This window comes from Lissotriton vulgaris, chromosome 2_1 (genome assembly GCF_964263255.1).
Source record: "Lissotriton vulgaris chromosome 2_1, aLisVul1.2, whole genome shotgun sequence".
Classification (NCBI taxonomy): domain Eukaryota; kingdom Metazoa; phylum Chordata; class Amphibia; order Caudata; family Salamandridae; genus Lissotriton; species Lissotriton vulgaris.
The window spans coordinates 329,644,825-329,667,696 of NC_141687.1; positions in this window are offsets into that span (position 1 = coordinate 329,644,825).

Sequence of the window (22,872 nt, forward strand, 5' to 3'; positions counted from 1 at the left end):
ATAAAATTAGCCACACCTGAAGAGGTTACTCCTGGACAGGTTACAATCAGTGGTGGTGAGACATGTATGTCCGTGGCGTTAGAAGCATCTGACACCTTATGCTTTGAAGTTATGTCACTATTGCCAGTACCTTTGGCAAGTTTGGGCTTCCTGCCTCCAGTGACGGTAGCCGCCCCGCTTCCTCTTGGGTATCGCCCCCTCGCGTCTCTCCCGCAGCTGCCGAGTGTTAGGTCTTTCAGGAGAGCTAGCCGTGGTGGACACAATGGTAGTCTCTATTGCTTCTATTAGTTGGAGCTGCTCTGCTGGGTAGATATGGCCCTTATCCTGGGGGATAGGTGGACTATGTACAATCACAGGAGCGTCATTTAAAGTTGCTCGCATGGTGGATTCAGGTGTTCGAGCATTTGCAAAGTGGCCCGAGAGGATCTTTTGGCAAGGGCTAGATCTTGAGAAGCCCGACGCTCCATTAAAATTATCCCCTGATCGATAACAGAGTTGGCTCTGATAATAAAATTATCCAATGTTCCTGTTAAGTATCCGCTCGGTGTCGCTGCCTTACTCCTACTTTCGCGCACTGCCATATTACTGTAACAATCTTTGCCCAGGTAGGTACTTACAAATGTTTGCAGCGATGGGAGTGTAGATTACGCCAGATGAAAGAGGGGTGGCCCGGTCCGGTCTTCTCCGGGCTCCAACGGGCTAAAAAGGGTCCGCCCTTGGCCCGGGCGTCGCCCGGCGCACGCCCGCGCGCGTTCCGCGAACCGGGGTGGAGGCGTGGTTATATGCTGCAGGTGTAAGGAGGCCAGGAAGAGCACCCAGTTGAATGATGTTCAAGGGCTGCTGGTCCTCGCAGTCCCGGTCCGTAGTCAGCAAAATTCCCCAGTGAGACCACAGCAATGACCAACTGCTGCGAGCGGCTCCAGCGGAGCGGGGGCCGTGAGCAGTTTTCAGGCAGCGTGAGGAGGGCGGCGTGAGAAGGGCGGGAAGAGGACCCAGCTGGATGATGTTAGAGAGCTGCTGGTCCTCGCAGTCCCGATCCGTAGTCAGCAAAATTCCCCAGTGAGTCCACAGCAATGACCAACTGCTGCGAGCGGCACCTCTAATTGCCACTGAATGAGGAAATGAGGAAATATAGGAGATAAGTAAAAAGGTTATCTCCTTGCAACATCTGCGAACAGTCCTTACACTTGCCCCAACCAGCGTTATGTCCGCAATAAATGTTGAAGATTTTTGGTGTCTCTACACACTTACCGAAATGCTTCCCCGTCTTCCTTACCTGGGGCACTGGAAAAACAAACTGGAAACAAACTATCCAGAGTTGTTTCCTTCACCGCTCCTCGTCAGCATTAGCGATTTCCTTGCAACAAGACCCTCTCTCCACACGGCTGTGCTGCGGCGCCTTCCCAATTCACGCATTCATACCGGAGCCCCGAGCTCCGATACCAGGTGCTCTGTATTCGCACACCAACTGCCGCTTGGTGCGTCGTCCGCTGGCCGCTGGTGTCCCGCTAGCACTCCGCTCCCGCATCGGGGGCTCCCTCAAAACTCCAGTCTCCAGAAAAGTCCACGCAGGGATTCCGTGGTCCACCAGTCAACTGCCACCGCCGAATACCACTGAAAGCAATGGAAAGAGGTAAGCTGCTCGCAGCTCCTCACTCTCGCGTCCACCCCGCGGACGCCATCTTACAATCACTGATTCAGGCCCGTCTGCACCGTCAGCGAATCACATGACAGAATAAAATGCAACCATACCGAACACCATCCAAAATATCGAATCGGTAAATTACAGAATTTGCAATTTAGGCCACCTACATAACAAATGCCCAATACCGGTCGGTAACGCCGAAATACAGTAATTTCGGCCGTTACCGACCGGTATTGGGCATCTACATCTGGCCCCAAGTCCTTTAGCAGGCTAACTGCAAATGACTCCTCCATGTGCCCTTCCTGTTCCTCTTTTTGCAATTTCTCCCAAACGAGTGCTTTGTGAACTGCCACTGACTTCAGGTTCTCTGTCCATCTTGCCTACCTCGGTCCCACGTACCCCAATTTAAAACCATCCCTGAAACCCACTCTCAGAATTCCTGCATCCTGTTCTCTTGGGAAATGTCTAGCCAGGGCTCTAAGCAATCCAGCCTAATAGGTGTATGAGCCTTTTCCCATGTTGCCCTATGCCCTATGCCCTTCCACCTCCCCTGCATCCCATACCCTGCTGTCTACCATTTGCATTCTGATGGGGGCAGCCCCTGTCAGGCCCAGCCCTGCGTACCCTGGCCCGAAACACTGGACCAATGGGTGCCTTCCTGCGCATTTTGAGCATTCATGCCAAAATCTGCAATAATCCTGGGCACAGGTGCCTTTGTAATACTCCCAAGAGCCCCCTGTACCTCCCCCTGCCAGCTTTGATGAGAATCCCCCCCCCCAGGTGGGAGGACTTTGAAAGGGGCGATAGACTAATGGCAACCACTGGCTGTGTACGTTGTCTTCCTGAATTTAACTGCCCACATTGTCTGTTGGTACAGATCTGTGTCGATCTCTCTCCATTTTGTCTCGGGGTCCCATGCTAGCCTGGCGCGAAATTCCTAATCCTAGTGGGACCACGCGTAACCCCTGTACGTCAGTTGTGCCCTACTAACTACATCCATGTATTTAAACAAGGCCACTGATGTATCCGGATATTTCTCGCAGTAAACACTTGCGAAAATTAAAAAGGCTACCTTCCAGTTCTCTATTGTCAAGGGCACCCTTGGCCAGTTGGAAAACTCTAGATCCTCCTCTTTCGACCTCTCCTTGGATCGCAATTTCCTGTGTAGGTGCTTCAACATGTCTACATACTCACCCTTCCAGATTTTTTCTTTTGTGGCTAACATGAGGTGCGCCACCAATGGTTATGTCACTCCCATGTACGGCATTTTGGGCAATCTCACCTCTTTACTATCTTCGCCCTCCGTCAACTGACCAGTCCCCCAAACTCCTTTGTCCCCAGCTGAACCCTTAGTCGCTTCCGAGTCCTTCTGTACCGTCTCGTCCGTCGCCCCCGGTCCTGCCCTTTACCTCCTTTTCCATCTTCTGCCCTTCTGTACGCACCCCTGTGTCCCTAACTATCTACCCTTGCATGATTTTATCTCGCTGTCCCCTTCGTCACCTTAGGTGTCCGTCCATGTGGAAACCCTCTGTTTTGTGCTAGCAGCGCTACCCCCCCCCCTTTCTTACCTGGCGTCAAGGTCGGTGTCCTCACCGGATCCAATCGCCTAACCAGTGTCGCAGAGGGTTGAGTCGTCTGAGACGTAGCCGTGCACTCCGCATCTTGTCCTGCATCCTGTAACACACTAGGCACAAGATTACTTGTCCCTCCGCTTTCTTCGTCCACTATTTCCCCCTCCTCCACATTATCCTCCTCATAATCTAATGGGATGTCCTCCCACTCCCCTTCTTCTTCTACTCTTGTTACCCACGTGTGCCTTGCTTCATGCAACAATCTATCTATCGTACTTTCTGCTTCAGCTTTCCTTTTTTGCCCGCACTCTGTCACCTCTGCCCATCCGGGCTGTCACCCAGATGTGCCCACCGCAGCATTCCTTTTTTTGCCTGTATACCGTCACTGCTGCCCTAGTGGGAACCTCCGCCCAACTGGGCTGTCACCCAGACGTGACCCCCTCAGACCTCCAGTCATCTTTGCCATAATGGTCCCTCGCCGTGCTCCAGCTGGCCGCCCTGGACCCTGGGTTCAGTTCCTCCCGGTATCGAGGTGCCGCATGCGAATGACCCGCAGAATGCGCGTCCTGCGCTCGCTGATGAAGATGAGAAAATGGAAGGTCTGGCATGCCCTGGTTAGTGTTCCTATCTGCCCCTACCTGCCCCTGGACCGGGCACCACTGCCAATACCCTCATACTGGAGACCCCAAAGGCCTGCCGTAATCCCCCCACCTGACCCCTCCCCTGCCAGGCCCGCCAAGTTTTCCCCCTTTTTGCCAGGCCCCCCTCCTGCCCCCCTATGTCCATATACTCAGGCTGGTGGGGGTCTCTCCCTCCTCCCCAGATCTTCCTCCTCCCCCTCGCTTCACTCTAGCAGCGAAGCTAGCCTTCTCTCCGCCAGTCGGGAAATCGTGTCATCCTTCCCTCCGCCCCAGGTACCCCTTTGCCCCCGGGGCCCCTTGCACCCAACCCCTTCCACTGTCCACTTGTCCCTCACCCCCCAGGGGGCTCTGTCCAACCACCCATTGATGTCCAGAGCCGCAACCGGCCCCGTACCTGGACCTCTCCCCTCCTTCCTCATCCCCACTAACCGCCTGGGGCTCCCCAACCTCCCCCCTTTGTGTCCTCTTGCCTGTCCCTAAAACTTTTCTTCACCGGACCCACCTCCCCAAAACCTATAACTACCTGAAGCTCCTTCTGGGCCTTCCCACCAGACCTCCCATGGCCCCCTAGCTCATCATCGCCCCCCACTGGCCCTTGCCCACTAAGAGCCCAACAAGTTCCCTGTTCGCTTGTGGCACCTGTGGCGCCAACCCCCACGGTGAACTCATGGTGTTTATTTGCATGCGCCGCCCCTCCCCCCCTTTTCCCTCCAAGAATGTCAGGGGTGGGCACCTCCTGGCGCTCCCACCCCTCTTCGCAGGGCCCGTCTTGGCTCTGCGGCCCCTGCCACGTACCTCAACAATCGTCCTTTTTGGGCCTCCCCGCAGCGGGGAACACGGCAGGATTGCAGCGGCCACGCCTCGTGCAGCGCGGTGGCCGGGCCGAGTGCTCCTCATGGCCTTAGACGAGGTCCTTGCAGCCTGCCTCCGCCAGGAGCCTCATGGCTTCCTGTACCCGGGCGTCGTTCGTGACATGTCTGCAAACTGCCTAATTGTCCTGCCTAACTGCGGAAAAACCCCTTTACCTATGCTAACAGAAAACGGCTGCAGTGTCACCCTCCAAAATGGTGACACGGTTTAGGAAATGGCCGGTTTTAAGCCCCCACGGAGAGCCCAAAAGGAGCCCAACCAGAGCCCAATTGGGCCCGTACTGCACCACCCGGCCCAAAACCCCAGGAGTGCGAGCCTCCCTGATTGTCGCCCCCCCCCCCCAAAGCCCTATTGTAGTCCTTGGGCCAATCGCCCTGGTGATCGCTTTCGTAGGGGATAACCTGAAGTGCTTACTTGACCCACCACCAGATCCTCTGGTTTCAAGGCACTAATGCAGCTATCCCAACTGCTGCCATAAGCAGACATAATGGACCATATATGGGGGCTGATCCTGAAGTGCTAACTATGCTTAAAGCTGGATATTCCTCCATGGTGTTTTCTAAGCCTCTTCCCTGAGTTCTGTGGCCTGTGTGATAATCACATGACTCCAGGTTTTTTTTACAAAACCCTTACCCTATTTTCCACTTAACTCGTGTTTTTTTGTTGCAAATCCCTTACTACTCTGTCAACTTTACTTCTTTTACATAACCGTACGCCTCTTCTTTCTTTACTCCCTTTTTTCACACCTGCAACTCCCTCACCTTCTTTACTTCCTTTTTTCAAACCCCTTACTCTCCATTCTGCATTACTTCCATTTTTCTTTATAAGCCCCTTACTCACACTTTTCCCTTCTTAAACCAATTGCTCCCATCCAGATTTAATTCCCTTTTTTTCATAAATCCCCGTTCTCCCGTTCATGGGTGCACAGCAGAAACACCGCTGTACTCTAATACACCCTGTGGGGAAGTGCGCCCGGGTCCCATGGAGGCCAAGCCATAGGGAAAGATGTTGAAGATATAGGCATCTTAATGTGTTAATGCGTTAAAACTCTCTCACTGACTGACTAACTGACTGACTCTCACTTTCTCACTAACTGACTGACTGACTGACACTCTCTCTCACTAACTCTGACTCTCTCTCTCTCTCTCTCTCACTGACTGACTCTCTCACTCTCTCTCTCACTAACTTACTGACTGTCAATCTCTCTCTCACTGACTGACTGACCGACTGACTCTCACTGACTCTCTGACTGACTCACTCTCTCACTAACTGACTGACTTTCTCACTCTATCTCACTGACTGACTGACTCTCTCACTGACTGACTGAATCACTGATTGACTCACTGACTGTCTCTCTCACTCACTCCCACTGACTGACTGACTCACTCTCTCATTGACTGACTGACTCAATCTCTCTCTGACTGACTGATTGACTCTCACTGACTCTCTGACTAACTGACTGACTGACTCTCTCACTTACTGGCTGACTGACTGTTGTGGTACTCGCAGGGGTCCCAGTGCTAGAGAATGGGACAAGAGAAGATTATTATCAATTAAAGAACAACGTTGTATATTGGTCACAACAAAATAGACCACTTCCCCCAAATATCAATGGGGAAATCCTACATGCACGGCGATTAGACTGAATGGGACACAGATCAAAAGAAATTCAGGGAGACATAATCATCATCAACTTTAGAGACCGTAGGGCAGTCTCGCCCATTACTGATTGGTTTTGAGAGAAAGGAAGTAGTGGCATTACACCATACGATCTAACCTACTTTTACCCTCGGGCTCTGTTGACTAATCCCCTGATTTCCCGGGTTCCGTCTTTACTCCACACGCAAGGCCCCAGCTTTAACATCCATACCCATAACCGTTTTGTTGCCCTTTCGGGCCTGGAGGGAGTAGATTGACTCCGTTGCTGGAGAGGCTTGAAGGGGACTATAGATAGCAAGTGTAGGGAATCATATACTAGCAATGACCCCAATGCCTGTCTCAAATCAGTCACATACCATCTTAAGCCCACACAGGTTCAAGATCAAGGCATTGACCCATTGGAGGGGGACACGGGGTTGAACCCGTTGCCCCTTCTTTTTGGGGCATCAACGGCACCCAACGTAGAACTAGTCGCCACACCATCATCAGGTATGGTGGGATTCAGCAGGGAGGGGAGTAACCCACAAATTGTTGCTTTGTTTTGGAATATCGCAGGCCAGTGCTCTAAGCTAACAAATGATGTTTGGCTCAATTTTACCCAAAAGTTTAAAATCCTATGTTTTCAGGAGACCTGGACGGTAGAAGAGATCCACATGGAAGGGTATAAAACCTATTTTTCACCTGCTCAACGAAGTACCTCTGGTAGAGCAAAGGGAGGTTTAACGATCTACATATCAAACCTACTCCAAGTAGCTGAAATAACACCTATTAAATTGGAACCAAATTTTCAGATTCTTAACATCCGTTATCCGTTTAAATAAAAAAGAAACTTTCCTTTTGGTGAATTTTTATAACAATCTCTCTGAGGGAGAATCAGTGACCTTAGTATGCCTCATTCGCTCATTATTATTAGCCAGAACAATGAGGTCAGCAAAAGAGGCAATAATTATCTGGGGCGGAGACTTTAATCTGGGTCCATGTCAGGATACCAATCGAAACATTTGTGGCATCCGTGACGAGAGTGATAATCCTATTCTACACTTCAGGCACACGACTCTAGGTAGCTCTTTAAATGAAATTTTGTTCGATCTGGACCTGGTAGTGGCAAATAAACTGACCAACTCAGATACAGTAATGGCTACCACCTTTCATGGGAGAGGTTGTCAAAGCACTATAGATAACATCCTTGTTTCTAACGGACTGAAGAACATAGATACATTACTCACCATACATGCAAACGCTCTGAGTGATCACTACCCCCTTAGTTTCACTGTGCCCCTGATACAAAATTTTAAATGTAATCTTGTTAGTACCCTGGCACAAAACAATATTTCGCTGGACAGGCTTAATGGCTACTCCTTAAAATAGGGAAAGGTTGACCCCACAGCAATAGCTAAAACAGTGATATCAAACACCCTCCTTCCTATTCAGAAATGCTTAGATATAGATACACCAGACGTAGAAGTTATCGCCAACTTCGGCATGGTAATAAAAGCCATAAACGAAGCGCTGTGGGTAAAAGTGCATCAATCATCAAAGAAGAGGAAGGGTTGGTTTAATCATAGTTGCACGGTAGCCTACTCAAATTTAAAACAGGCTTTACGGAAGACAGTCAGGGTCCCTCACGAGATCACCACTTTAAAGAAAACTATATAACTCTGCAATAAAGGTTAGGAAAATTGAGCTAAAACAACAACTCTGGGATCAACTCCACGAGAGCTGCACTCACAAAAACAGTGCTGCCTTCTGGTTAGTGGTTAAGTCCCCCTTTTTGAATGATAATGTTAACTCCCCAAGAATGGAGGTGGCCATTGACGAAAAGGAATGGGTCGAGCACTTTTCCAAGATCTTTTCTAATGTCACCGGGGTCGTAAATATTTATGAAACAAATTTTTGTGATCAAATACATATCCCTTATCCCATTGATTTGGAATTCTCAGTGGACCAGGTCGCTCGAGCACTGAGTGCAAGTAAAAGTGGGAAGGCCCCGGGCCCAGATGGGGTGCCTTAGACTTTTTCAAAGCCCAGATGGATCTCTGGACCCCTCTTCTGACTAGGGTTTTGAACGCATCCTGTGCGACAGGCCTCATGGAGTCATAGACCAAATCAATATTGGTCCTTATTTTAAAAAAAGGTGACCGGGGGTCTGTAACTTGTTATCGTCCAATCTCCCTGTTAGACTCTCTTGGTAAAGTGGCGGGCCGCGTAATCCTTGAGCGTCTACAGGATTGGGCGGACGATGGTAGGATTATATCAGACCTTCAATATGGGTTCCGTGAGGGACTTGGGACCATCGATCAAGCCCTAAACTTGTCACTGCTTATAGACAAGTACGTAAATATCAAAGGAGGGGCACTCTATATGGTCTACGTGGACCTATCAGCCGCGTTCGATTGTGTGTCCCACGCTAAATTATGGTCGGTTCTTCTAGAGATGGGGGTACAATTGAACCTGGTAACTTTCCTGAGGGAATTGTATTCAAATGCAGGTGAGGTTTGTGCTTGGGGGAGAGTTAACCGCGTCATTCGCAGTGGAGAAAGGAGTCAGGCAAGGCTGTGTCCTGGCCCCCTTTCTCTTCACACTCTATACCAATGGATTGGAGAGGGAGATGATTAAGGGGTCCCAGGACCTTCCTATAGTAAACAACCGCCCGATCCCTGTGTTGCTCTACGCGGACGACTCAGTGATACTAGCCCGTACCCCCCTTGAACTTCAAAAGGCATTGAATAGATATTCCGCTTTCATGGCAAGCTTGGACCTAAACATCAACATTGGGAAAACATTTGTCATGAAGGCAGGGTCTGGTTAAAAAGGTAAAACGAGGAACATCTATTTAAATCAGGAAAAACTAGTGACTACACAAAAATACCCCTATCTAGAAACAATGATTGACAATAAACTTTCCTGGAAACCGGCAATTGAAACAAGGAAACTCATTTTTATAAGAACTATTACAGCTCTTGTCAATTCCTCAAGGAAACTGGATTAGAGAGCCCCCTTGGAACTTGCCAAGATCTACAAAGCCAAATGTCTCTCGGTGGCATTATATGGGGCGGGTGTTTGGGGCCATGTAGCAATGGACGGGTTACAGAGGGTAGAAAATACCTTTTTTAGGTATCTTCTTTCAGTACCTAAGAGCACGACTACTTTCTCCTGTCACGCGGAGTTGGGTCTTTCCCATATGATGGACGTAGCGAAAATCCAACCACTTTTACTGTGGCAGCGAATCTGGTTGTCAGAAAAAACAACCTTTTCACAGATGATAATCTCTGACTGCATAGCCATGGAGAATGCACACAAATCCAGATGGCTGTCATATGTGAAAAGGTTTTTAGTCGACATAGGATGGGAAAAATTCTATCAGGATCCCCTTTTAGTCGGTGAGGTACCAAGGAAAGTTTTTCAGACAAAATGTCTCAATCACCTCGAAGAACTGCGTCTTACGAGCTGTAGTGCAGTTCCTATTTTCCCAATAGGCTCTGCGCATTGGAATAACATAAACAGCCGTGTAGATGTAGGACTGAGGTCATCTAGGTCTCTACTGACTATGTTAGACTTAATTAGTTTTGCCAGCTAGCTCAGAGGTCACTAGAAACTTTCTCGAATGAGCAGGGAGGAGGGAACTTCCCTGATTAGACAAGAAGGGATTCAGTTTCTGACAACCGCATAAACATGAAAACGTTGCTCCCTCAGAATAAAGAGTGTATCTCTAGAGTCGTGTGAAAACAATAGACGGCTATTTCACTCAGTCAATCGTGCATGCTTAGTTTCACCAGAGTGCAGAGAAATAGAGAGACGGGCGTTTCCAATAAAAAGGTGTTATTTTATTGAGCAGTCTTCTTTCTCATGCAAGAGAAATGAATTGCCACAATTGCAATACTTATCATAAAGTAAAGTGCGTACAGTAAAAGTAGTATTATGAAATAATACTGTAAAAGCATGGATATGGTTTCTTAGCCATATGATACTTTAAAATATATAAAATATATACATACATAAAAACATTGACTAAACAAACTCAACTGGTGCTTCTAAGATACGCCTACCCCAGTGTACCTGACCTAAGCCTAATACGTGGGAAGGAGTAAGTAAGTAGCAGTTTTAAGTTAAGTTAGGGTTTTTTGCCAAGTATCGGAATCAAGAATTCTCTCTAAGGTTTTAATCAGCTCCGTACCTTGGTTATAGAATGAAGGAGGTCTTGTATCTCGCTTCTCAGGACTCAATCTCCCAGCAAACCGCGAGGGTAGCTCAGGAACACCGGAGCCGGATTTCTCGGAGTGAGAAAAGGCAGCTTCTCCAGCGTGTCAAAAAGGGAGGGGTGGCTTCCTTCTGCTCCGGCAACAGCTGGGCTCTCGGACAAGTAGAACGTCGCTCTGCTCCCCACCACCTTGTGTTTGCTTAAGGCAACGTTGGTATATTTATACCTGAAAGGTGTCGGGTTTGACGTAAGGTTGGACATAAGACGTCATTGAGAACTAACAGTTCTTGCTGGACTCTAGGAGTTCTTGTGCAAATCAAAACAAAAGCAGGAGGGGGATTTCCGGGCTGCTGGAGGCTTGGTTTGTTTAAAGAACTTGTTGTGCTTTCTATGAGTCTATGGGAGTAGCCTTACCGTGCTTTGGACTGCATGGGCTATTACTAAATATGGATCTGATTCTTATGCCTTTATAAGGGTACTTATTTATTAAAACCACATAAGGGCATGAATCGGGAATATTGAATTAGGGTCCTAGATAGAAATACAACACCCACTCCACGGATTAATGTCCATCATTACTAAAAAATAAGCAATAGTAAACATACGATGCATGTGTGTTTTCCAACCCACCCCAAAATACATAATTGCATTTGAAATGGTGTATGGTTTATACACGAAAATGTGTATTGGTACTGTACGTTTTCAAGCAAGGTTATCATTCAGTTAAGTTCATATATATCAGCTGAATGAATTGCGAAAATTATAAATGAAATTACACATGAAATGGCTCTGTATACAGAAGAGAAGGTCGAGACCATTTCATCACATACTTATACGATATTGTACATGTGCTAGAGGCTGAGGTAAAATATTGTCTCTAATGTTTCTAAAAATAGAAGCTCTGTTCTCTAAGAATAGTTCTACTTTAAGCAAAGTATCATGTGCCGGGAAAAATTGAAAAATATTTTGATTTGAAAGGAAAAATAATTTCGTTTTCAGAGGAAAAAATAGTTCCAAATGTTTTCAATTGCTTTGTTTAACAGAACTGAAGGCCAAATTCAGAGTTCAGGGAAAGCTGTGTGCTTTTTTGTTTAAAAAGTTATTCTCGTTGTTCAATGGAGAACATCATATCAGACAGACTCACAAAAAATTGGTCTACCACATCAGGTGAAAGTTCGACCAAGTTTGAAAATACTGAAATTGTGCAGTTCTCTGCGTGATTGCTATCATCGATGTTTGGATCAGCAATGCTCACAGAAGGTTGTACCTGTTTGGTGCTGCTTTCCTCTCGTACTTCACCGCCACCTACTTGTAGTGGAGAAGTCTCAACGAATGCCGTCATCAGAATAAGTAGCCGCTGGGGACAACACGTTATATGAGTCGTTACCGGACCTAGCAAAGTATCAATATCCATTGGTACTGCTGATGGTAGTGTAAGACAGACGTCCAACACGCATTCTTCTCCGGATAGCAGACATCGAAGCACAGGTAAGATGCAATACTGCCAGATCGGTCTGAATGAAAGAAACCAAGTTGTATTCAGATCTCTTAGCCGGGCCAATCCGAGGACCTTAGTGCTACGTCTCGGTATCGTATTGCTAGGATCGTTTCTTCCATCGTTGCTGGAGTCTTGTCTGTGGATTGGCTTGCCATATCGGAGCAGAAGGAGCAAAAATTAAATTCCTGCTACGAGTCCCAAAATTAAAGGTAGGCCGCCAAAGACAGAATGGACAAAATTCGGGAAGCTGGCCAGAACTGTTTCAAATGGTGTTAACAGTCCCGAAAAAATTGTCTTAAATACATGTGCGATGCCACTGGTATCAGACATGTTTAAAATTTGGCTTAACATTTCTGCGAAATGCACGGGCCATTTGTCGATAAAAGGGTATGTATCTCTGCAGCTGTCCTTGCAACTGGCAGGTCATATGTTTCTTTGGATGATGTCAAAGGCACAGTTGTCTGTAAAAGAATAGACTTCATTCTGCTTACAGTATCAATTCGAATAGAAGAGATATTCACATAAGGCCATATTGTCGCCTCCATGTCTGGATTGCTGTTTGGATACAATACTTGCATACAGCAAATGACCCTGGAAGTAACAGTTACGAGATAACATTCTCCTGGCACCAATCCACAACAGCTGTGGTCAGTTATTATAACGTAGCTACCGTTGGAGAGTTGTCTGAAGAATGGTTCTATCTGTGTTGCAGGAGTGCCTTGCAGGTGACATGAAAGGTTATTTGAACACCCTTCGCAGGCTCCATGCAAGTTAATACCTTGACACAGAAGTGTACCGCTTAGTGATTTTTTACAATTATTACCACTAAGGAATACCTCCTTTTTCCTTTCACTATAGCATTTGTGTGTGTAAGGTAAATCCCAGGTTGATTTGATGTAGCCTTTACACAACCTTTCATACTGGCCTGCTGGTATATATTCTTGGCAATATTTAAACTGGAAAGTTGTTACCGGAATTGTAATTGTTCCGTGTATTATCCATTCAATGACAGGTCTCTCTGACATTGTCAATGGTAATCTCTCAAGTTTTTCAATGCTCAGAATCGTATAATCTGCTCCTTTTTGTGCCAAACCGATTTGTTTATCAGTAAGGTTAAAGATAGAAAATAATGACGTTATGTTGATTAGACGCCATGGCACGTAGCCTGAACGTAGGTTTTGCAACGTCCAGCCAAGCTGTACAATAGAACGCAATTGAGACCATGTTGTAACATTAGTAAGTCTTGCTCTATTATATCAAAGGCAGATGATACATACTGTCCAATGAATAAATTCTGGAAGACAGAGTTGTTAACCTATTGTCCACAACAGAAAGTGATTTCTCCAAATTTATACGATCAATTTCTCGTATTTTTTCTGCTGTTTCAATTTGCATTACTTTCCAAGCTTCGTTGTATGCAGCGTATATACCGGCCGCTATGAAACGTTTTTGACGCTGTTTGCGAGGTCCCACTATGAAATCTCGCAAGTCAGCACCTAAAGTCAAGTGTTGCTTAATTTCAGCCAGTGTGGATTTCTGTAGCCACTCAAGGCATAGTTTCCCTACACTGTATGTTGTAACTATCCCTGGATGTTGTCTCTGGGAATATCTTGGGTCTGGTCTGGTCATTTTGAACCCCTGTCTTTTGTTCAGGAATCTATCTTGACAGTTGTTAGTGTCTATGGGCCAGATCAACCATTTTTTCCAATCAGGATTTGTTCTGTTTTGGTGAAAAATATGGGATACGTCTATTTCCATATCAGTAGTACTGTTGTAATCAGGTATGGGCTTCGGAAAAGACGGTTTGTTTAAGTCTTTTATCTTAGCTAAACCAAGACAAATAGTTTGTTGAATGGTATCATTCAGGAATATTATTTGTTCTGTGATCATGCAGGCTCTAAATAATGATTCTAGACCTTGTACCTGCCAGTCTTTTGTTCCCCAGATGGTTTTTGTTTCAATGTTGTTTTTTTCCAAAATTCAAAACCAAATGTTGACATTTTGTCATAAAATTTTTCAGAATAAATCAATTTAGTATTTGTCATCATGTTTTTCATTCCTGTCCTATTTAACATTTTAAAATAAAACGTTTCTGGATCACTGTTGTTAAACCCTGAGAAGTATGGAAATTTCTCAATTTTTTTTCCTAATTCCTTTTGGTGGTGTTGGAAAATGTTCCCATTGATTATAAGTAAAAACATTTCTAGGTTGTGCAGATTTATGCAAATAGTGATGACCATAGTGATTATAACAGTATAATTCTTCATAATTTGATGAACCCTGTAAATAATCATGTTCTGTAAATTTAGCTGACATTATTAAATCTGAAATCATATTATTAATATTTTCAAAATCCCAATCATCAGAAAAGGAACTTGGTTTCACAAAATCACTTAAGGAAATCTTGAACTGGTGTGGATACTTCAAGAGCTCAATCGGGCCATAAATATCATAGTCAGTTTTGTCCCATGCAATATCCCCAGGTATTGGATTGGCTGTGATGTTCACTGATGATAGTTCTCTTTTCTCAATGTGAGAGGATCTTTGAGACTTTAGGACCAGGTTGATGTTCTGGCTTGCTGTGTCCATTGTACTATATTTTCCATCAAATAATATACCCAAACATAAAACCATGATGAGCCAAAGCAGGAGGAAAAGTACACCTAACACAATCCAAAATGCAATCCATGGTGAGATCAGATATGTCTCTTTTAGTTGGTGAAAAAGCTCGGTCAATTTTTTCTTTGAAAGTTTTTGTTGCTCTCTTGTCTCCATGTTCACTTGGATCATCGGAAAATTCATCAAAGTTGATAAAATAGCCAGATCCAGTTCTGTCAATTGGTGGGATCGCTTCCGGATTTCCATTGATCTTTGCATTTTCTTTTGTTACATTTGTACATCCTGAAGCTACAGCGTTGTAGATTGGTGTACCTTCACGCATTGTTGCAATTTGGGTTTCAAGAGGCACAAGTTCCATGGCTTTGTTGCATAGTCCTTTTTTATTTACTGTTGGTTTATCGAATGTGATTAGTCTCTCAGTTTGAACCTCTTGGATTGTAGCAAAGTTTGGTCTTCTGCTATTTCTTGGGAGTCCACTGGGCCTGCTATTTATTATCGGCCACATGTTTGTGGTTTCACCAGGTCGATTGAAACAATTCTGTTTTCTTTTTTACCAGCAAGTGGCGGTAGTACTACTGATCTTGTTCCGCTGATAGGTAAGACAGGTACTGCTTTTCTGTAAGAAGGCCCAAATTCCTTCTTCACCGCGATCTTTTCTCTGGCCAGATCCCCAATCTTTGGAATCCAGACAGGTCTTGCTGGGACAGGTGGTTCTTCAGTGGTTGTTGGCTCATTCTTTATGTTACTTAGACTCTTTCTTGTTACATTCAAGTCCTGTAAAACGAACTTTGATATCAAAAGATTTTCCTTCTACCACTGAAGTCTGACGATCCAAATCCTGGATAATCATTCTAGTTCAAAACAAAAGTTTGTAACTTCAATGTGTTCTGCTTTGAGCAGCAAACATAGAAGTTGCAATTCGTCATTTTTTAAATGACTGTTTATGTGCAGGAAGGGACACCTTACTGTACATAAACAATCATGCATGGCATTTTGCTGTTTTTATGTGTACCGCACAATGCAGCACACATAAAAACAGCAAAAACAAGGAGAAATAAAGCATTTATCCTTGTTGCACCCTATTAAGACCACGTTGTCCCTGCTTACATTTCACATGCTTTACTCAATCATGCATTCCCTATGATTGTTTGCTTTTTCAAGATGTTATTACGTTTTTTTCAGGCAGCATATTACTTGTCTAGGGCATAATTTGAATTGAGTCGCATCCAGGTGTTTATAGCGCAACACAATTGGGTTACAGCTGAAGGCAGTGTGAGTTTCTCTTAGTGGGTCGGTATGGTGTTTAGTGAGGGAGAGGATGTGGCACTATAGCTAGAGCAGCCGAATTTGCAACTGGGGAACCAGGTTCAGCCTTCATGACCAGGCCCTCAGACCACTCTCCTGAGGGAGCACATTCCCATGCTTGCCCTTAGAAGGCCCAGATACACTGTAGAAGCCATGGTGTCTTAGCACCAGCAGGTGCTAAGACACCATGGCAAGTGTGGGTTAACCTCGAAGGCCTGTCCATCACAATCCATGCTGAAGATCACCTCCAGTCTTGCGGGCAGGCTTACGAAGCATCACACCCCAGAGTACCAGTGAATATGTCACTGAGGTCACAGGACCCTTGAAGTCAGTCTGCCTCACCCATTGGTCCCTCAATTGGTCTTGTTTCAGCAGTACTACTGCAGCTCGCCAGGGATTTGCAATGCAGGATTTGCACGCACTAAAAACTAAGTTTGCAAACTTCACAGCCTCCCTGCTCCATGCACAAGCACTATTAACATGTGCTGCCTGCTTTGGGGCCAGTAGAATTATGCAGTAAGGGAGAACAAAATTATGCCATAATGTTGACTAAATTATGCAGCAAACAAAAAGGCTACAGAGTAATGCAGTATATTTTATGATACTTCATTATTTTGAAATTTTTATACATACTAAAAGTCTCTGCAAATGTTTTGCCTCATTAGTACCACTGTCACAGTCAAATGCAGCAGTGAGAAAGGTTAACAGTTAACCTTTGCAAAGGGCCCTCCACCTCGCAGCAACACAAGTCATATTTTTTAGTAACTTTTGATCCATTTGAGCTAGAAACAATTTATTAGTTAAAATCCTCAGATTATGAAGCAGATGATGTATTATGTGGCAAATATGGCAGAGCCATAATTAAGGGGAAACATTTGCTCACTGGGATATTTTGTCATTCATAATTGAACTGCTTTTGTGGAAAAAGGGATAAGTGCTGATAACAGAAACAGCATGGCTTGGAGACAAATGGCTTGTGCTTCCACTTTTAAGTGTATTTGGTATATTCTGTGAATGGATGCGTATCCCACTTTGTGAATGTATTTTAATGTCAATAACTCATATAAAATCTTAAATAAACACATATCCATTGGTTGAATTAAATAATGTAATAAGTTGTAACTGGTCAGTGAAATACCAAACAAATACTGAAAAAATTGGGATGTTTTGCTCTTTCTGGCCACACCTCTGACTCCGCCCACTGACCCAGTACACGGGTTATTCCAACCCAGTGATTCTCCACCCACAGTTACCCTACTTTTTTCCCCCCACTTTGCCATTAATCCCATTATAAGCCCCTCTTATCTCATATACGCAGGGATGACAACAAGGAGTGTATGCAGTAAGATAACAGCACTGGAGTACCATAAGATGTTAACGTGACGCTACCAAACTAACCAAGCATTTTATTGAGAAGGGGCATACCGATAAAGGTTTGGAACGGTGCGTCATCAAAATTGTCAAACCTTTTAGCAAATATATCAAAACACGCCCTACTGATATTCGAACAGCGTTTGGATGTATAGGCTATGCACTGACATATGGGATTTAAATAATAACATGTCTTGGTCTGGTTTGAATGTCCCAAGGTACTAATTATGTGATGATGGGCAGGAAGAAAGGATACTAAGGGGCAGATTTACAAGGCCCTTACGCCACTTTTGCGTAATTTTTAACATGGGAAAAGTGACACAAAAGTGGTGCGAGGGCCTTGTAAATCTGCCCCTAAGTTTTTGTTTACGACAGCGTCACTTGTTAATGTTAATGTTAATGTTATGGGTGTCTTATATAGCGCTCGGCTACTCCGAGGAGTGTCCCGGCGCTTTCTGACCCACAGCTAAAACAGAAAAAAAGGATAGAAGGGGAAAACAGACCAATCACTGACCATAGAGCGATGTTTTCAAGCCTTTCCTAAAGGCCAGAAGGTTCGAGGTACAGCGGAGCGACAGGGGGAGGGTGTTCCACAACTTGGGAGCAAGATGTTTGAAAGAGCGTCCCCCTACCCTAGCTTTCCTAATAGCAGGGACAATTGCCAAACCAAGGGATTCCGATCTAAGGGATCTTGTAGGTTTGTAGAAGGTAAGGCGTTTCTGGATGTACTCAGCTCCTACTGCATGGAGTGCCTTGTGCGCCAGCGTAAGTGCCTTAAAAATGATCCGCTTCCTAACAGGGAGCCAGTGAAGGGAGAGTAACAAATCCGAGGCTCTGGCTTGGGGGGAAAGGCCAAAAATTGCCCTAGCCGCCGAGTTTTGGACCACCTGAAGTTTTTGTAATAGGTAGTCCGGAAGACCCAAATATAATACATTTGAGTAATCCAGCCTGGAACAGATTAAAGCCTGGACCGTCGTCTTCCTATGCGTCAGAGGGAGCAAAGGAAGAAACTTGCGCAGCATTTTAAGAAGACCGTAGCAGGTGCCAGTTAGGCCCAAGATCTGGGACTTCAAAGATAGACCATTCTCAATTTTGACCCCAAGGTTCTTAGCCACCGAGGAGGAAGACGAGGGAGGGAACATATTCACAGGCCACCAATCCTGTAACTTGTGCATTACTATCTACTGGGTTTTGCTGAGATGGCCCGGTTCAGGAAATACCTCTAGAGGCATCGCATTGATTTTAAGGCCTGTTCCTAATCAGAGGCACTTTATTATCCTGACTAATATCAATAGTGAGAAGTTTTAATCAGAACATGGAATCTCTATTTATTAACTTTAATTCTTCTTTACTTTAGAAAAAAATAATTCTGGCTTTGTTACTATTTTCTTATTTAATTGACGCTTTGATTTTATTTGAACATTTGAAGGTGATGAAGGAAAATATTTGCGACATTAAATGCCTCACCATTTCTTGTCTGTGAAATTGAATGAGTTCTCTGAACATTTTAAAATGTCACTTCCTCATCAGTAATGCCACAGATTGAAGAGAAAAGCAACTGTACCCAAAGGTTGTATGCTAGTTTCGCAAATCACCCTGTTTGTAATGAATACTTCCCCTTTAATTCCCATTGCACAAGAAGTAATTCCCAAACTGAGGTCTAGGTATTGTACCTTGAGAACAGAGGAGTTGTGTCCTGCTCCTGTTAAAAAGGTACGGGCACACAACGTCACTGGCCGCTGTCCATGAAACAATAAGTGCTGGGTTACAACAAAAACACACAATAGAAACCTTTTTAAAAATGATCCATTGTTAGGTGTTTGGACACCTTTACTCTGATGGGAGCTCGACGAACTTTTAAAAAAACAATATTGTTTGGGGGGAAAAAACAACAGCATTGTACTTAGCTGCTGGCACTAGTCTGTATTATTGTCTCTCCACTGTCTGCTGACGGAAGAAAGCAGTCTGGAGAAGACACAATTTCAGGTGGAAGAGGAAATGGAGTGCAGTGCATTATTTTTTATTCTAAGTAATATTTGTGTGCCTTTTAGCTAGTATTTTTATTAATCACCCTGCTAGTATGATGACATATTAACGTTTCTCCTCAGTCACAGTCTGATGAGACAGGAGAGCTCTGGAGCCTTGCTCCGATGACATTTAATAGTCTCAACCTATGGTTTTGGTCTGATGAAGTAGGAGCCATGCCTACATTCGGCCTGATCAGGGATCAAGGTTCTGTACTGCAGATATGAGATGCATTTCTAGATCAAATCACCTGTGTTCACTACATTGTGGAAAACAATGCCAGAGTGTATCTATCTAATCGCTACACTGCCAGGATATAAGTCTAAACTAAATTCCATACGATTCTAGGCGATGCAGTCCTAGTTTTACCCAAACTAAGTAAGGGTATTTTCCAGCATCTGGTGGGGCTTATAATGTGTCCACCTTGGCACATAGTATTCCTTCCAGCCTCCATGAGACACGTTTCAGAGAAGATGCTAGAAGGCAGCAGGTGGAAGCTTGAGAAAATAACAGAACAGACCTTTTGGTGCCAAAGTTATTGCAGATTTCCCAAGAAGGGCTTCCCCATGCTAACCATATTATGTTATCTATTTTTTGGGTGTATTTCTTGTACTAATCCCAAAGCAGCACTGGTCACCTGTACATGCCCTTCTGTTGTATGACAGATTCATGGAAGCTCAACTTTGGAAAGCCACTAACTTTAGCATTCCTACAGCTCATTAACTGTGTGGAGCAATGCCTGCTCAGTTAATCCCTAGAGCAGTGCTTCCCAAACTTTTTAGAATTGCAACCCCATTTTTAGAACGAGCAACTTTTTTGACCTACTTACCTTCAATAGACATGAGGCGGGCAATTTTTTTAATGTAACTAAAGCATCATGTGGTAGCGTACTGTCATTTACAATCAACACATTTTCCATTGAAATGACCACTACATTCACACAGACATACAGTTACTGGTGAAACTATATTTCACACAAATTACGTGTGTAAATCAGGTTTTAGTGAATATCATTTGTGCATCACCAAGTAAAGTGTCTTGATCTGTTCTGATCTCATTAAATCTTTGTTTCCATCACACTTCAGAATTACAAAAAAAATGCTCCATTTTATGCTTTCCTAACTGTTGAATGTGTACAGTTCATTTACTTGTATATACATTTTACTGTGTGTTGCAAAAAATAACATCATGCAGCCTTTTCTTTCACACTCACTGAACTCAAGCAAGATCACCACCTAATGCACTTAACTTTCATTTCTCTGACTAGGTGAGAGGAGCTTGTAAACATCAATCTTCATAAAAAATAAGTAGTAATTTGTCTGAAGGCAGTGTTTCTTCATCGGCACAACACTGTGACCTCCTCAAATATATAAACCATAGAGTTGTGATTTACTCTATCCAAGGTTAGGTCTTCTGGTTGCTGTTTTGATAGTAGCCTCTTATAGTGCTGGGAAGTCATTTTACTGTTAGTAACCTCAGTAATTAAAGACCAAAAATGTGGTAATGCAGCTATCCATGATTAAGGCATTTCTCTATGGCAATGTTTCCCAAACTGTGAGTCATTACCTTATTTTTGGTGGATCACAAAAGTCCAAGCAATCAATAATGATGCTTTAAATTTCTGTATTTATCTCGTCACATTTGCTGAGACAGAGGTCAAATGTCAGACTCATTAAGAATTTGGCTTGAAAACAAATTGTATCAGCAGGAGAAATATTAGCTGGAGGATGGCATTGAAAATGTAAAAGCGTATCCTGCCATAGTTAAAGAAACATATGGCAAAGATCAGAGGAGTAAGGGAGAAAACTAGACAAATGATTCTGATGAGGGAGATAATTTTAGAAATACATTTTTGAATGTTGTACACCCTTCGTACACTACCAGAGGAACATGGACAAGTGGTGGAATTAATAATGCTACTACTACTAGTCCAGGAAGAGCTGGGGGAGATGGTGTTGTGGTGCAGGCTCCTACAGGAGTGGTAATGAGTGCACCAAGTGAGACTGAAATTAAAGCAGTGCCTAGTATGAGAAGAGATGTTCAACTTGAAACACAGATTCAAGCTGCCACACCTACCAGGATGTTTGTAGTTGGGGAGCTCCCTAAATAAATTAGTATTGGCATTCTTAAAATTTAATTTGGTGAAATGTTACAAGGAAATATTAACTTGGATAAACTGTTGACTTACAATGTTGACAAAATTAGATATTGGATCAAAGAAGCAGCCAGATGTGCAAATCAAGCACACAATAAATTAGTAGAGCTACCTGATGGTATAGAGTAGACATCAGCAGAATGACAAATGTGAAACACACTTTTAATATGGATTTAACTCATGATGAAATTAAAGAAAATAGCATGATTACTTTGAGAGCACAAATTAAAGATTTAATTGAGAAAACAATAGAATGGAGTGAGTTAAAGAAATATCGAAAATGATGGAAATGAGGAATGACAAGTAAAAAGAAATCAAAAAGGACTGAAGGTAGGGCAAGGAGTGTTGCAAGTGATAAACGGGCAATGACAGGGACAGTTTTGGAATTTCCTTTAAGGGAAATTTATTGAGGGAATTCGGCGCACGTGTCTAGGGCGAGAGCTGATTTGTGTGCTTTTACTAATAATTTCCTGAAATTGCAATAAGAACCAGGAATTTTTGATATTGTGGTTCCTAGTGATTTGTGGGCAGAGTATAAAGGTATAGTTGGAAGGCTGACACAGGAACCTGCTAGAGTGCCTCCTATTATAATTTTGCACAGGAAGTAGTTGTTGAATACCAGATGGTTAATGAGTTTTTGAAATAGACTGTTCTAGAAGAGGATATACATTGGTTAAATATTTTCAGAACTTCCCAATAGCTGAAAGAGTCACTCTTGTGCAGACTTAGCGGTGTGTGTAGCCCCGAGTAAGATGGTGTTAGTGGATTTGTATTTGCTGTCTTGATGACTTTGAGACCAGAGATTGGTAGTCATATTCAATTGAGTGTATTGTTTTGGCAGACAAAGAGTGTAGATGAGATCATGAAGCCAGCAAAATATAGTGGTGAATATTCTGATGCAAAGCAGAAAACGATTAAGGAGAAACTGATAACTGAATAGACTAAACAATTTGAGAAAGGACCCAGAAAAAAAATGAGTACAGATATTATTTCTTTTGGACTGGAATGCTTTCATTCCAGGCCAACAGAAATAATATTTTAATCAAATGCACGGTAAGTAGATGGGAAATGGAACAGTGCTTGTGCAAAGTGATGAAAGGGGGATGATGAATAATAATGAAACAAGCATGAATGATAAAATGAAGAGAAAGAATGCAGTTTGTCACTTCTGCAGAAAGAGCGGGCATTGGAAGAGGGAATGCTAAAAGAATGCGAAAAGGATTCAGAGGGAAGTTGTTCCACTGATACAGAAATTGGTGATGGTCCCAAATACTCAACATTCTGAGCAGGGTGTACAGAACCAGATTTATAATGA